Raw genomic sequence first — 12995 nt, forward strand, 5'->3', positions numbered from 1 at the left:
ATGCCACTTGGGGACTCATTTGTGTCTCAGGGTGTGGAAATGAGGGCACATATTAAGGTTAGCCATTCATCTTCTTTGTGCTCAGACCTTGTTCCAGTGGCTACAATTTCAAGTATACCGTTTGATTGATAATGAGTTTGTAAGAATGAAGCAGACTTGGGTTGCAAAGTGGAAGAAGAGTGCGGTGTGACCCCAGGACATTCTCTGTGTCAATTTATTGGCCCTAAAAGATAAAGCCATCAGGATTGGTCTGTTTTAGGAAGCTAATTCTTTAGGAAACTAATTCTTGGTGTTTTCCTTACCTTAACATGTGAGAATGAGGTCTCATGGCATAAGTTCAACAGTTCTGTGCAGGGTGATGTCAAGAGAACCATGAGCAAGCTAAAGTTTACCTCTTAAAATTTGCATCACTACAGGGAAAACTACAATTGTATCAGAAACAGTAACAAAGACAAGTGTGTGAACTTGAAAAATGTAACTATTTAAAATTAAATCTTATATAATTATTATAATTTTTTTTCGTTTTGTGTGTTCCTCAGAAGTCAAATCCATAGCCTTGGCAATGTTACAAGCTACAAGCTACAGGAGCCCTCACAGATTAGTCACAAATGGTGCTCTGAACACATATTCATTACTGTTTCAATATCCTGAAAAATGACCACCAAACTGGCCCTGCTGAGGGAAATTGGGAGTACTTTCACTAATCCATCTTTATTAAACATCCTGTCTGAGCTAAGACAACACAAAAAAAAATTGTGGTTTTGCAACACCAGTCTTCTCAAAGCGATTTGTTTTCATTCTGGTGTCTCTTATCTTAACATCAGCCAGATCCTTTTAGGAACAAGGAAGAGATGAAAACAAGGAGGATGGCTTTTGTTGGTTCACTATTATTATTACTGATGATCACTTTCCAGACCATGTTGTTAAACACTAAAGAGGTAATTTTGCATGCAGGAGCCCCATGCTATCCTGGGTATAATGCTTTGTCTGCTGGCCTATGGGGAGAGGGTTAGGTTCTCATCATATAAACTGAAGAATGCTTTGGTTGCACTGTGCAATAACACAAGGGTTTCACCCAGATGATGGCTCAAGACTCCCTCCAACATGTAAGTATATTTGATAATGACCCAAATTAATTATTACATATTATGTATATTCTTGCTAACTGGTGCTTTATTCTGATATTGGAAGTGTTATTTTAATTTGAAGTACTTTAACTCTAAGTGCTGTTGGTTTGATAGCTAAGAGGTGTGATTGACATTGTTATAATTAAATAAGAAAATGTCTAATTTGACAGTAAAACTTTACTTACAATGAGCAGAATGAATGTCTGTGTATATTGTCCATACATCATCCAATGTGGCAACAAAAGAATTTACCGAACAATTTACACAGATATTTATTTTGCTCATATTTCATGAATAAAGCCCAATAAGAAGATCCAAAGCAGTAAAATAGAGTCAAATAATAATTCTCTTGTACCCCTGAGAATTGTCAGGAACCCTGTGCCTGGGGAACCATAGTACTGCATGTTTTGTATGTCTCCTTATTTAACACACCTGATGGAAGTCATCAGCTCATTAGGAGGGTGCTTCATGACCTGAACTGTGTTTATCAGATAAAGAAGCCATACAAAACATGCAGTATTGTGGCTCCCCAGGAACAGGGTTCCTGACCCCTATAGACATTGTAGAAATACAATCGGTGCTTCTCAATCAAAAGACTGCAGCCTAGTTAGGCTGGATATCTCGGCTGCCACGTCATCAAGCACCATCAAAGTCCATCTCAATGTGAGGACACTTGGAAGGCACTCGTTACGCAGCCTTCATTCAGCTTATTTTGGAGGATGCATCACGTGCATCCTTCGTGGTCCTCAATCACCAATTCAGATTTTATTTGAAAGAAAATATCGGAAAACAAATCAAACGGATGTGCGCCCTCCTGGTGGCTTCCTCCATTTCTACAAATTAGTTGTAGTGGTTCACAAATACTTTATTTTCGAAATTTTCACGGCGTGACCACGGAGGCGGAAACCTATGATGTAGCAATGCGGACTTACTAGACCGTCTCATTCGTAGCGTTGAAAGCTGAAGAGGAGCCTAGCCTACAGCCTCAGAAGGTCTGGTCTATGAAGGACAAAGCCTAACTAGACTGCAGCCTTTCATTTGAGAAGCACTGAATGTTGAACTCATTGCTCATGATTATGTTCTCGAGAGTTACAGCTGCTCAGTTGCACTGCCTCTTTGTGCTCACCTTCCTTTTCTTCATTTTTCTCTTAATTTTTTTCTCAGATGATAAGGATAATTGTGGGACAGGTGGTCTCATCTGCCTTCTCATTGGGAATGATCATTGATGGAAAGGGGCTCCCAGGGCTTCCACCTTCTGGCTCATCTGACAGTCCCATTCTTCCTTTTGACTACTTCGATGGCTCTGCTGTGCATAATAACATACCTACATATGTCTATGACAAAAACCCTTTAGCAAAAGGAGGCAATCCCGGGGCCAGGTGTTACCATACAAAAACCCTTTGGCAAAAGGAGGCAATCCGGAGGCCAGGATAGCCTATGCCCATGTTATCAATCCCGCCAGACGGATATCCCCTGCCACCAAAACCTTTGGCTGGGAACACAACTCAAGGATCTCGCACATTGCCTACTGGACAACAACCAGACCTTTCATACTCTGACATGCTTCTCGAAGCACTAGTGCCTCCACCTGAGGATCAAATACCCTGGTTCTGTATTTGTTCCCATATAAAGGGGGTAAAGGAGGCCCAAAGGGAGACTGGGGCAGCCAGGTTAATTAATAATTCTCAGACACTTTTCATCTGGAACCTAAATGTTTGTGCTCTCAGTTATGATATAGCAGTAATCGCACTATACCTTCTCTATTGTTTCCTTGTCTTAGGTCCTCCCGGTAGTCCAGGAGTGAGAGGCTTGACAGGATTTCAAGGGCGCCCAGGAATTACTGGTCTTACGGGACCAAAAGGTAAATAGAGACAATCCACTGCTATTCTAAAGACAGATGAAATCAACTGTTGCTGATATACTGTAAAAATCCAACTTCAGTTTTGTCATATAAACTCAATTTTAAAAGTTCATTGAACTATCTAATGTACAAAAAGTTGTAATTACTTAAAACAAACAAATAAGTACATTTTTATGCCATGACGTTTGGTGGTGAAGGTAAAAGTAACAGGCTTTTGGGCATGTTCAGTTTCATCACTGATGTACAGTCCTGAGGAGGCCAGTTGTGGCAGAATAATCTCCTAAATTTTGAAAAATAACTGCATAAGATTGTCCATTTTGTGGGAACCTTGTAAGGCTAAACATAATGAACTTCATGTTGTTGCACCAGCTGATGAGCATGCCTACCGGAGAAGCATTGCGGCTGAAGGCAGTACCCACAATCCATTTATTTAAGTTGTTTGGTCAAAGTGTGCCATGTAAATAATTAGTAAATAATCTGTTTTTATTTACTAGGTGTTTTAGCTCTATGGGTGTTTTTAGTTATGTTTTGCTGTGAAAAGTTGTTTAGTTTAAAGTCACCATCAGATTAATTAGTGTTCGCTTTGATGAGGTTTCTTAAGTTAAGTTCACTTAACTGGGAGAAAGAAACAATAGGGCATGTAATATATGATTGTAGAAGGTAGGTTAAAGAAAGAAGAGAGTTAATATTATATTTAAACAAAAAGGGATGAAAGAATAAGGATTTAAGGTTATAAAGTTTAGATTATGAGGTGCTTCTCAAATGAAAGGCTGCAGCCTTGTTAGGCTTCATTTATAATGCCTTCTGAGCACTATGAATGATATGGTCTAGTAAGTCCGCCTTCATGGTCACACCGTGAAAATTTCGAAAATAAATTATTTGTGAACCATTACAACTACTTTGTACAAATGGAGGAAGACACCAGGAGGGCACACATCCGTTTGATTTATTTTCCGATATATTCTAAAAAAAATTCTGAATTATGCAAAGGATTGTGGGTGATTGAAGGCCACGAGGAACACACCTGATGCATTCCTTCAAAATTGGCTGAATGAAGGCTGCGAAACGAGGCTGCCTTCAAAGTGTCCTCACAATTGAGATGGCCTTCGATGGTGCTAGATGATGTGGCATCTGAGATATCCAGCCTAACTAGGCTGCAGCCTTCTGAATGAGAATCACAGAACTTCTAATAGTTTGAAGTACTTGTTACCTAGATCACCTTTTTAGTTGGACCAACTGTTTGGTACTGTGGTGGAGCTGACACATGATCTTATGTAGATCTGCTTAATAAAGAATATTGAGTTTAAGGACAGCTGCACTTAAAAATGCTAGTATTTTATTTTTTTACTTAATAATCATTCATATTTTGAGTTTGCTGAACTTACTGTATTGAGTTAATGGAAATTACAATCCAACTTGTATTAAGTTGGTACAACTAATTTGCCTGAAGTTGAGTAAACTCGAAAATGCTTTGGATCTGGTTGCTTTTCTTTAAGTTTACTCAACTTTTTGTTTTTTCATTGTAATCCATTCCATACCAAACTTGACTCTGGTGATTGATCACAACATATATTGGAATGCATACAGATGATAAGGAGAGCATTAACAATCATGCTTCCATTTCCCCTTATTAAAGGTCAAATAGGTGATGTTTGTGAAAGTTTGTCATAGGTGATGTCAGTGTTCATTGGGCTACACAGGATCCAAAGGAGAGCGAGGTGTCAATGGTAAGTGAGACAACATTCTCAGCAAATTCCAGCCTGGTCTCAAAGAATCACGTTGCAATTCCTACATTTTGCAAAATGATTTTTATGCGTCTCGTAGTACGTATTGCAGCAGTTTCCTGGTGAAATAAATACTAAAGCTGCTACAATGACTTTTATTCACTTTCAAACAAATCATGAGTCAAACAGCAAATTATCAGTTCATAAACACGTACTTTTCACTCAGTTCCTTGCATCTTAAAAGATTAAACACTTTTACTATAAAAAGTGCATGACTCGCGATGGGAGAAAGGTGCCCCAAATCGTGCCACCCTACCCCCGGGAAGATTGCAATGTGAGAAAGGTGCCCCAAATCGAGCGCCCCACTCGCAGAGAGCTCGCAACATCACGATGTGGGAAAGGTGCCCCGAGTTGTTCCTGACAGGCTACTCAACCTTAAAGGCTCTATATTGTTAAGATTATGAATGTTCATAATGTATTCTTACATTCTGAACAAACATAAAATAATCATGATCAACAGTATAAAATATATATATATATATATATATATATATATATACACACACACACACAGTATATAGCAAGACCACCACTGGTTGGTTGATCTAGATAAAATATGAAAGATTGACTATTTATCCCTGCCCAGTAGGAGGCGATATGCATGAAGAATGTGAATCACCAAAAACACAAGAAAAATGTGAAAGTTAAAGTGGAGATTGACTGACCAGGGAGGAGAATTTATAGTAAAAATTGACTTAAATATTGATTGATAGTTTCTCACCCACACCTATCATATCGCTTCTGAAGACATGTATTAAACCACTGGAGTCACATGGATTAAGCTACTTTTATGCTGACTTCAAGAATTTTATGCTGGCTTCAATAATTTGGCACCCATTCACTTGCATTGTCAGAATCAGAATCAGAATCAGCTTTATTGCCAAGTATGCTTACACATACAAGGAATTTGTCTTTGTGACAGGAGCTTCCAGTGCACAACAATACAAAAACAGCAGCAAGACATAGATAATAATAATTAAAAAAAATACATCTAATTATACACATACGTACAGACACACACATACATACAAACACATGGGTAGTGCAAATCTAATACAATCTGTTATGAACAGTGCTTTTCAGTTTTGTTTTTTTTTCAGAGGAATGAAATAGCAGAAGAGTTTGGATGTGTTGGATAAATATAAGAAAGACTAAACTGTGTATTGCACATAGTTATTGCTCAATGGGGCAATTTAACTGTTCATGAGATGGATAGCCTGAGGGAAAAAACTGTTCCTGTGCCTGACGGTTCTGGTGCTCAGAGCTCTGAAGTGTCGGCCAGAAGGCAACAGTTCAAAAAGGTAGTGGGCAGGGTGAGTGGGGTCCAGAGTGATTTTTCCAGCCTTTTTCCTCACTCTGGAAGTGTATATTTTTTGAAGGGGGGACAGGGGGAACCAATAATCCTCTCAGCAGTCCAAACTGTCCTTTGTAGTCTTCTGATGTCTGATTTCGTAGCTGAACCAAACCAGACAGTTACTGAAGTGCAGAGGACAGACTCAATGACTGCTGAGTAAAACTGTATCAGCAGCACCTGGGGCAGGTTGAATTTCCTCAGCTGGCAAAGGAAGTACAACCTCTGCTGGGCCTTTTTCATAATGGAGTCAATGTGGGTCTCCCACTTCAGGTCCTGTGAGATGGTAGTGCCCAGGATCCTGAATGAATCCACTGCTGCCACAGTGCTGTTTAGAATGGTGAGGGGGTCAGTGTTGGGGTGTTTCTCCTAAAGTGTTCAGCTCAAGGTTGTTTTGACTGCACCAGACAGCCAGCTGTTTAACCTCCCATCTGTATGCAGACTCATCGTCATCTCGGATGAGGCCGATGACAGTGGTGTCGTCTGCAAATTTCAGGAGCTTGACAGAGGGGTCCTTGGTGATGCAGTCATTGGTGTAGAGGGAGAAGAGTAGTGGGGAGAGCACACATCCCTGGGGGGCACCAGTGCTGATTGTACAGGTGTTAGAAGTGAGTTTCCCCTGTCTCACAAGCTGCTGCCTGTTCGCCAGAAAGCTGGTAATCCACTGACAGATAGACATGGGAACAGAAATTTGGTGTAATTTATTCTGGAGTATAGCTGGGATGATGGTGTTGAAAGCTGAACTGAAGTCCACAAAAAGGATCCTTGCATATGTCCCTGGTCTGTCCAGATGTTGCAGGATATGATGCAATCCCATGTTGACTACATCATCCACAGACCTGTTTGCTCGATAAGCAAATTGAAGGGGATCTAGAAAGGGTCCAGTGATGTTCTTCAGGTGGGCTAACACCAGTCTCTCAAATGAATTCATGACACAGACGTCAGGGTGACAGGTCTGTAGTCATTAAGTCCTGTGATTTTTGGTTTCTTTGGGACAGGAATAAAGATTGAGCATTTGAAGCAGCATGGGACTTAACACTGCTCAAGTGATCTGCTGAAGATCTGTGTGAAGATGGGGGCCAACTGGTTAGCACAGGATCGAAGACATGCTGGTGAGACGCCATCAGGGCCTGAAGCCTTCCTTGTCTTTTGTTTTCAAAAGACACGGCTCACATCATCTTCACAGATCTTAAGTGTAGGTTGAGTAGCAGGAGGGGGGAGGAGGGGGGTTGCAGGAGGTGTTGGTGTGAAGTGAAGGTCAGAGTGGGTGCGGGGTGTGAGATTGGGCCTTTCAAATCTGCAGTAGAACACATTCAGGTCATCAGCCAGTTGTTGGTTCCCTACAGGGTTGGGGGTAGGAGTCCTGTAATTTGTGAGTTGTTTCATGCCACTTCACACTGATGCAGGGTTGTTAGCTGAAAACTTGTTTTTCAGCTTCTCAGAGTATCTTCTTTTAGCCACTCTGATTTCCCTGTTCAGTGTGTTCCTGGCTTGATTGTACAAGACTTTATCCCCACCCCTGTAAGCATCCTCGTTGGCCTGACGAAGCTGCCTGATCTCTGCTGTAAACCACGGTTTGTCATTGTTGAACTTTAAATAAGTCCTAGTAGGAATGCACATATCCTCACAGAAACTGATATATGATGTAACAGTATCTGTGAGCTCGTCCAGGTCTGTGGCTGCAGCCTCAAAAACACTCCAATCCGTGCAATCGAAGCAGGCTTGTATTCCGCTCTGCTTCATTGGTCCATCTCTTTACAGTCCTTTCTACTGGCTTGGCTGATTTTAATTTCTGCCTGTAGGTTGGAAGAAGATAAACTAGACAGTGATCAGAGAGTCCCAAAGCTGCTCTAGGGACAGAGCGATATGCATCCTTTATTATTGTGTAGTATTGATCCAGTATGTTCCTGTCTCTGGTGGGGCATGTGATGTGCTGTTTGTATTTGGGCAGTTCACGTGTGAGATTTGCTTTGTTAAAATCCCCAATAATAATAATAATAACTGAGTCCGGGTATTGTTGTTCCATGTCTGTGATTTGATCAGCCAGCTGTTGCAGAGCTGTGTTCAAACATGCATTTGGTGCGATATACACACTCACCAGAATAAACGAGGAAAACTCCCGCGGCGAGTAGAAAGGCTTACAGTTAATAAAGAGTGCTTCCAAATTAGGACAGCACATCCTCTTTAACGTTGTTACATCTGTACACCAACTTTCACTGATATAAAAGCATGTTCCACCGCCTCTCGTTTTTCCCGTTAACTCCGCAATGCAATCAACTCTGAACAGCTGGAAGCCCAGCAGATGTAACGCGCTGTCCGGAATGGCTTCACTCAGCCAGGTTTCTGTGAAGCACAAGGCAGCAGAGGTTAAAAAGTCCTTGTTTGTGCTGGTGAGGAGATGAAGTTCGACCATTTTGTTAGGAAGAGAGCAGAGATTCGCTAAGTGAATATTCGGCAGCGCTGTTCGAAATCCGTGCCGACGGAGTTTGACCAGCGCACCGGCTCATCTTCCTCGCCTGTGTCCGGGAAAAGATTGTCTGGTACATGCTGTCGAATGTTCAGCAGTTTGTCTCTGTTTAAAATGACTGGAAAAAGATCAAATTAAACACAGGACAAACAAAAAAAACAACAAAAGAACTGAGGAGCTCCACACCAAGGCAGCCATTCGCGGCGCCATCATGATGTATGTCCTTTTGTGAGGACCAAAAGAGCTGAGATATTCTTCTAAAAATCTTCATTTGTGTTCTGCATAAGAAAGAAAGTCACACACATCCTGGATGGCATATGGGTGAGTAAATGATGAGAGAATTTTTATTTTTGGGTGAACTATTGTACCAAACAACTTTTCCCACCCCTGCTCTACCTCCTCTATTGGACATGAAATGCTAAGTGACCCTGTTTTTTTAGCATTTTTTAGCATTCCTTGCATTGTTTTGAACATGTTTTACGCTCAACAATAACTCACTTTGTCGGCATTAAGGGCATTTTTAGACCCTACACATAAACTGATTTTAATATAATTGTTTCATACATTATGATTTAAAATGGTGATTAGTGTATTGGAAATAACTTTTTTCATCTTTTCATTTCTGTGATCATGTTGCCCTTTTATTTATTTTTTTTAATCAGAATCACCAAGGCCTCGCTCAGACGGGCAGCAAAAATGTTTTTTGTTGTTGTTTTTTTTCCGTCTATCTGCATCATCTGTTTAGTTTTTTGTAGTTTGAACAGGGAAAAACCACATGAAATTTGTTTAGCAAATTTCATTCAAAAACAAGCTTGTAAAATATTTCCCTTCGTATGCTCTTTTTATGGGTCCATATCCTTTGCTTAACTGAGTTCTTTTTTTTTTATGCTGTTGTCTGCCATGAATGTTCAGATTTGGGTAATGTCCTCGAAAAACAATCAATGGTGAAACATCTATCGCAAAAGACTCGCACATGGTAAACCTGCTTAAGTTTGCATCATTACTATAACAACTAATATGGACATGCTAGCAAAAGCAACTGCAGTCTGAACAGAAAAGAAAATAGATCTGGCCAAATATAACTTGACCCATATAAATTGACTTGTTTAAACAGTCAGGCTGAAAAATGAATTTAAGAAAAGTAAAACCTGATTTTCCCTGCAGTATGAACAAGGCCTAAGTAACTAATTATTTTGGCTCAGGTGATAAAGGAGACAATGGTGTGGATGGGGATTCAGGACAGCAGGGATCATCTGGTGAGCCAGGAGGGTGCCCAACAACTTGTTTCTCCATCCAGGGTCCTCCAGGAGAAGTTAGCCCACCTGGGATTACTGGGGGAAGAGGACTTCCAGGGTTGGGAGGAACTCCTGGGCTGAAGGGGCAGAAAGGGGATCTGGGGGATAGTGGTCCACCTGGAGCTCCAGGTTTAGATGGCCAGAAAGGAATTCAGGGAGAAATGGGTGAGTGCCATTGCAAGGATGGTCTAGATGGCACAAATGACACAATCGGACTTCCAGGACCAAAAGGTAGTAAAAGAGACACTGGCCATGAAGGTGCAGCAGGGGTAAATGGAGTCAAAGGGCAAAAGGGTGATATTGGTGAAATCGGTCTTCCTGGCCCTTGCTCTCCGGCAATCCAGACTGCTTTTTTAGCTACACTAAGCAGCAGTTTCCCGCAGCCAGATTCACCCATTCCTCTTATTGATGATATTTATAACAGAGCGTTTAACTTTGACCCCGTCAGAGGCATCTACAGGGCTCCTATTAATGGCACCTATGTCATCAGCTACAACTTAGCAGTTTCCAGCAACCTGCTCAGAGTGGTGCTCTTCCACAACTTCCTACATATTGTGAAAAGTACAGGGGTGACAGATCTTGGTACAGTGGTCCTACACCTTGTCATGGGTGATGAAGTGTGGCTACAGGTGAAGGATGTCAATTCCAGTGGATGCCAACACTGAGTGCAGCAGTACCTTCACTGGCTTCCTGCTCTACCCAGACAGCTGTGAAATGCCAATGTCACGTGATCTTCCTGAGCCTATTAACGGAACCTACAGCTGGGGTGAAATAGAGGAGCTCACAACTGTTGCCCCAGATGTCCAGCCCTAACATGACCTAACCCAACCCCAACCCAACATTAAAACCACCTGCTTAATATTGTGTAGGTCCCCCTCGTGCTGCCAAAACAGCGCCAACCCGCATCTCAGAATAATATTCTGAGATGTTATTCTTCTCACTACAATTGTACAGAGCAGTTATCTGAGTTACTGTAGACTTTGTCATTTCGAACCAGTCTGGCCATTCCCTGTTGACCTCTCTCATCAACAAGGCATTTCCATCCGCAGAACTGCCCCTCACTGATTGTTTTTTGTTTTTGGCACCATTCGGAGTAAACTCTAGAGACTGTTGTGCATGAAAATCAGCAGTTACAGAAATACTCAAACAAGCCCATCTGGCACCAACAATCATACATGCGATCAGCCAATTGTGTGGCAGCAGTGCAGTGCATACAATCATGCAGATATGGGTCAGGAGCTTCAGTTAATGTTCACATCAACCATCAGAATGGGGAAAAATGTGATCTCAGTGCTTTGGACCGTGGCATGATTGTGGTGCCAGATGGGCTACACATTAAGGGGAATTATGTAAATTACATATCTGACTGCATGGAATTGCATATAGTTTTTTGTAGTTGGGGCACATTGTAAAGATAAAAACATTTTCCCAAGGGATATTCAAGATATATTCTTTGAAAACAAGTTCATATCTTAATAAATAATGTTTCTTAATGGTGCAGCATCTAACCTTTTGGGCACATGTGACATTTACAGTCTTATCTCATAATACAGTTTCTCGTACCATTAAACGCAGTAATCATGTGTCTGGATGGTGAAATGCATATGGTAATTGAATTCAGATGAGGATATGCATAGTAAAAACAGGCATTGTACCACATATGGTTATTTTGGGGAGGAGACGGGGTGGGGAATGAATCACGTGCATGTACGCACAATCTTCCGCTAGCTGGGATTAATTAAGAGAACTATGCGCAGGTTCTGGCATATGCATGGTTTTATAAATCTGGCTTTTTTTGTGCATATGCAAAATCTGAATTTTGTGCTTACGCACACTCCTAAGAAAGACATTTTATACATGATGCCCCTGGTACCTGTATATTTGTGAAAGGCATCAGTGAACTTTGTGCTTTCTGGCAAAGCCAGCAAATATGTGGTTCATATGAGGGAATTGACTGTGCTACCTCATTTTATCAACATATTGTGAAAAGAAATATGTGTTTTCTTTTGGACAAGAATGGTCCCCCCTTCACTTTTATTCATGTGAGCTGACAGAACAGGTCATATAAGAATGGTGAATTATGTCAGCTGATGTATGACAGCTAAATGTGTGCAAATTGTTTTAAAAGCCATGCATAAGTAGATGCCTTGTTTTATTAACTTTAAATTAAGAAGGATAATTATTTCAATTATTATTATTTTTTTAATTATAATATTTATTTTAAAGGGATGGTTCACCAAAAAATGAAAATTCTCTCATCATTTACTCACCCTCATGCCATCTCAGATGTGTATGACTTTCTTTCTTCTGCAGAACTCAAATGAAGATTTTAGAAGAATATTTCAGCTCTGTAGGTTCATACAAAGCAAGTGAAAGGGTGCCAAAATTTTGAAGCGCCAAAATCCACATAAAGGAGGCATAAAAGTAATCCATAAGACTCCAGTGGTTAAATCCATGTCTTCTGAAATGATTTGATAGGTGTGTGTGAGAAACAGATAAATATTTAAGCCCTTTTTTTTTAAACTATAAATCTCCACTTTCACTTTCTTCTTCTTTTATTTTTGGGCGATTCACATTTTTCGTGCATATCACAACCTACTGGTTGGGGCTGGTCAAAGGTGGAGATTTATAGTAAAAAAAGACTTCAATATTGATCTGTTTTTCACCCACACCTATCATATCGCTTCTGAAGATATTGATTAATCCACTGGAGTCATTTTTTTTATCATAAATTCTCCTCCCTGCCCAGTAGGGGGTGATATGCATGACAAATATGAATCACCAAAAACAGAAGAATGTGAAAGTGAAGTGGAGATTGACTGAGCAAGGTGGATAATTTATAGTATAAAAATAATTAAATATTGATCTGTTTCTCACCCACACCTCTCATATCGCTTCTGAAGATATGGATTTAACCACCAGATTTGTCTGGAGTCCTTTTATGTTGCCATTATGTGGATTTTGGCACCCATTCAATTGTATTGTATGGACCAACAGAATTGAGATTTTCTTCTAAAATCTTTGTTTGTGTTCTGCCGATGTAAAAAATTCATACAGGTCTTAGATGACATGAGGGTGAGTAAATGATGAGAGAATTTTCATTTTTGGGT

At 40.5% G+C, this 12995-nt stretch overlaps 1 pseudogene; it reads left to right on the forward strand.

The window, feature by feature from the left end:
- Positions 1-10698, forward strand: LOC127441141 (complement C1q and tumor necrosis factor-related protein 9A-like; annotated as a pseudogene).
- The last annotated feature ends 2297 nt before the right edge of the window (positions 10699-12995 follow it).

The sequence above is a fragment of the Myxocyprinus asiaticus genome, chromosome 5 (genome assembly GCF_019703515.2).
Source record: "Myxocyprinus asiaticus isolate MX2 ecotype Aquarium Trade chromosome 5, UBuf_Myxa_2, whole genome shotgun sequence".
Classification (NCBI taxonomy): domain Eukaryota; kingdom Metazoa; phylum Chordata; class Actinopteri; order Cypriniformes; family Catostomidae; genus Myxocyprinus; species Myxocyprinus asiaticus.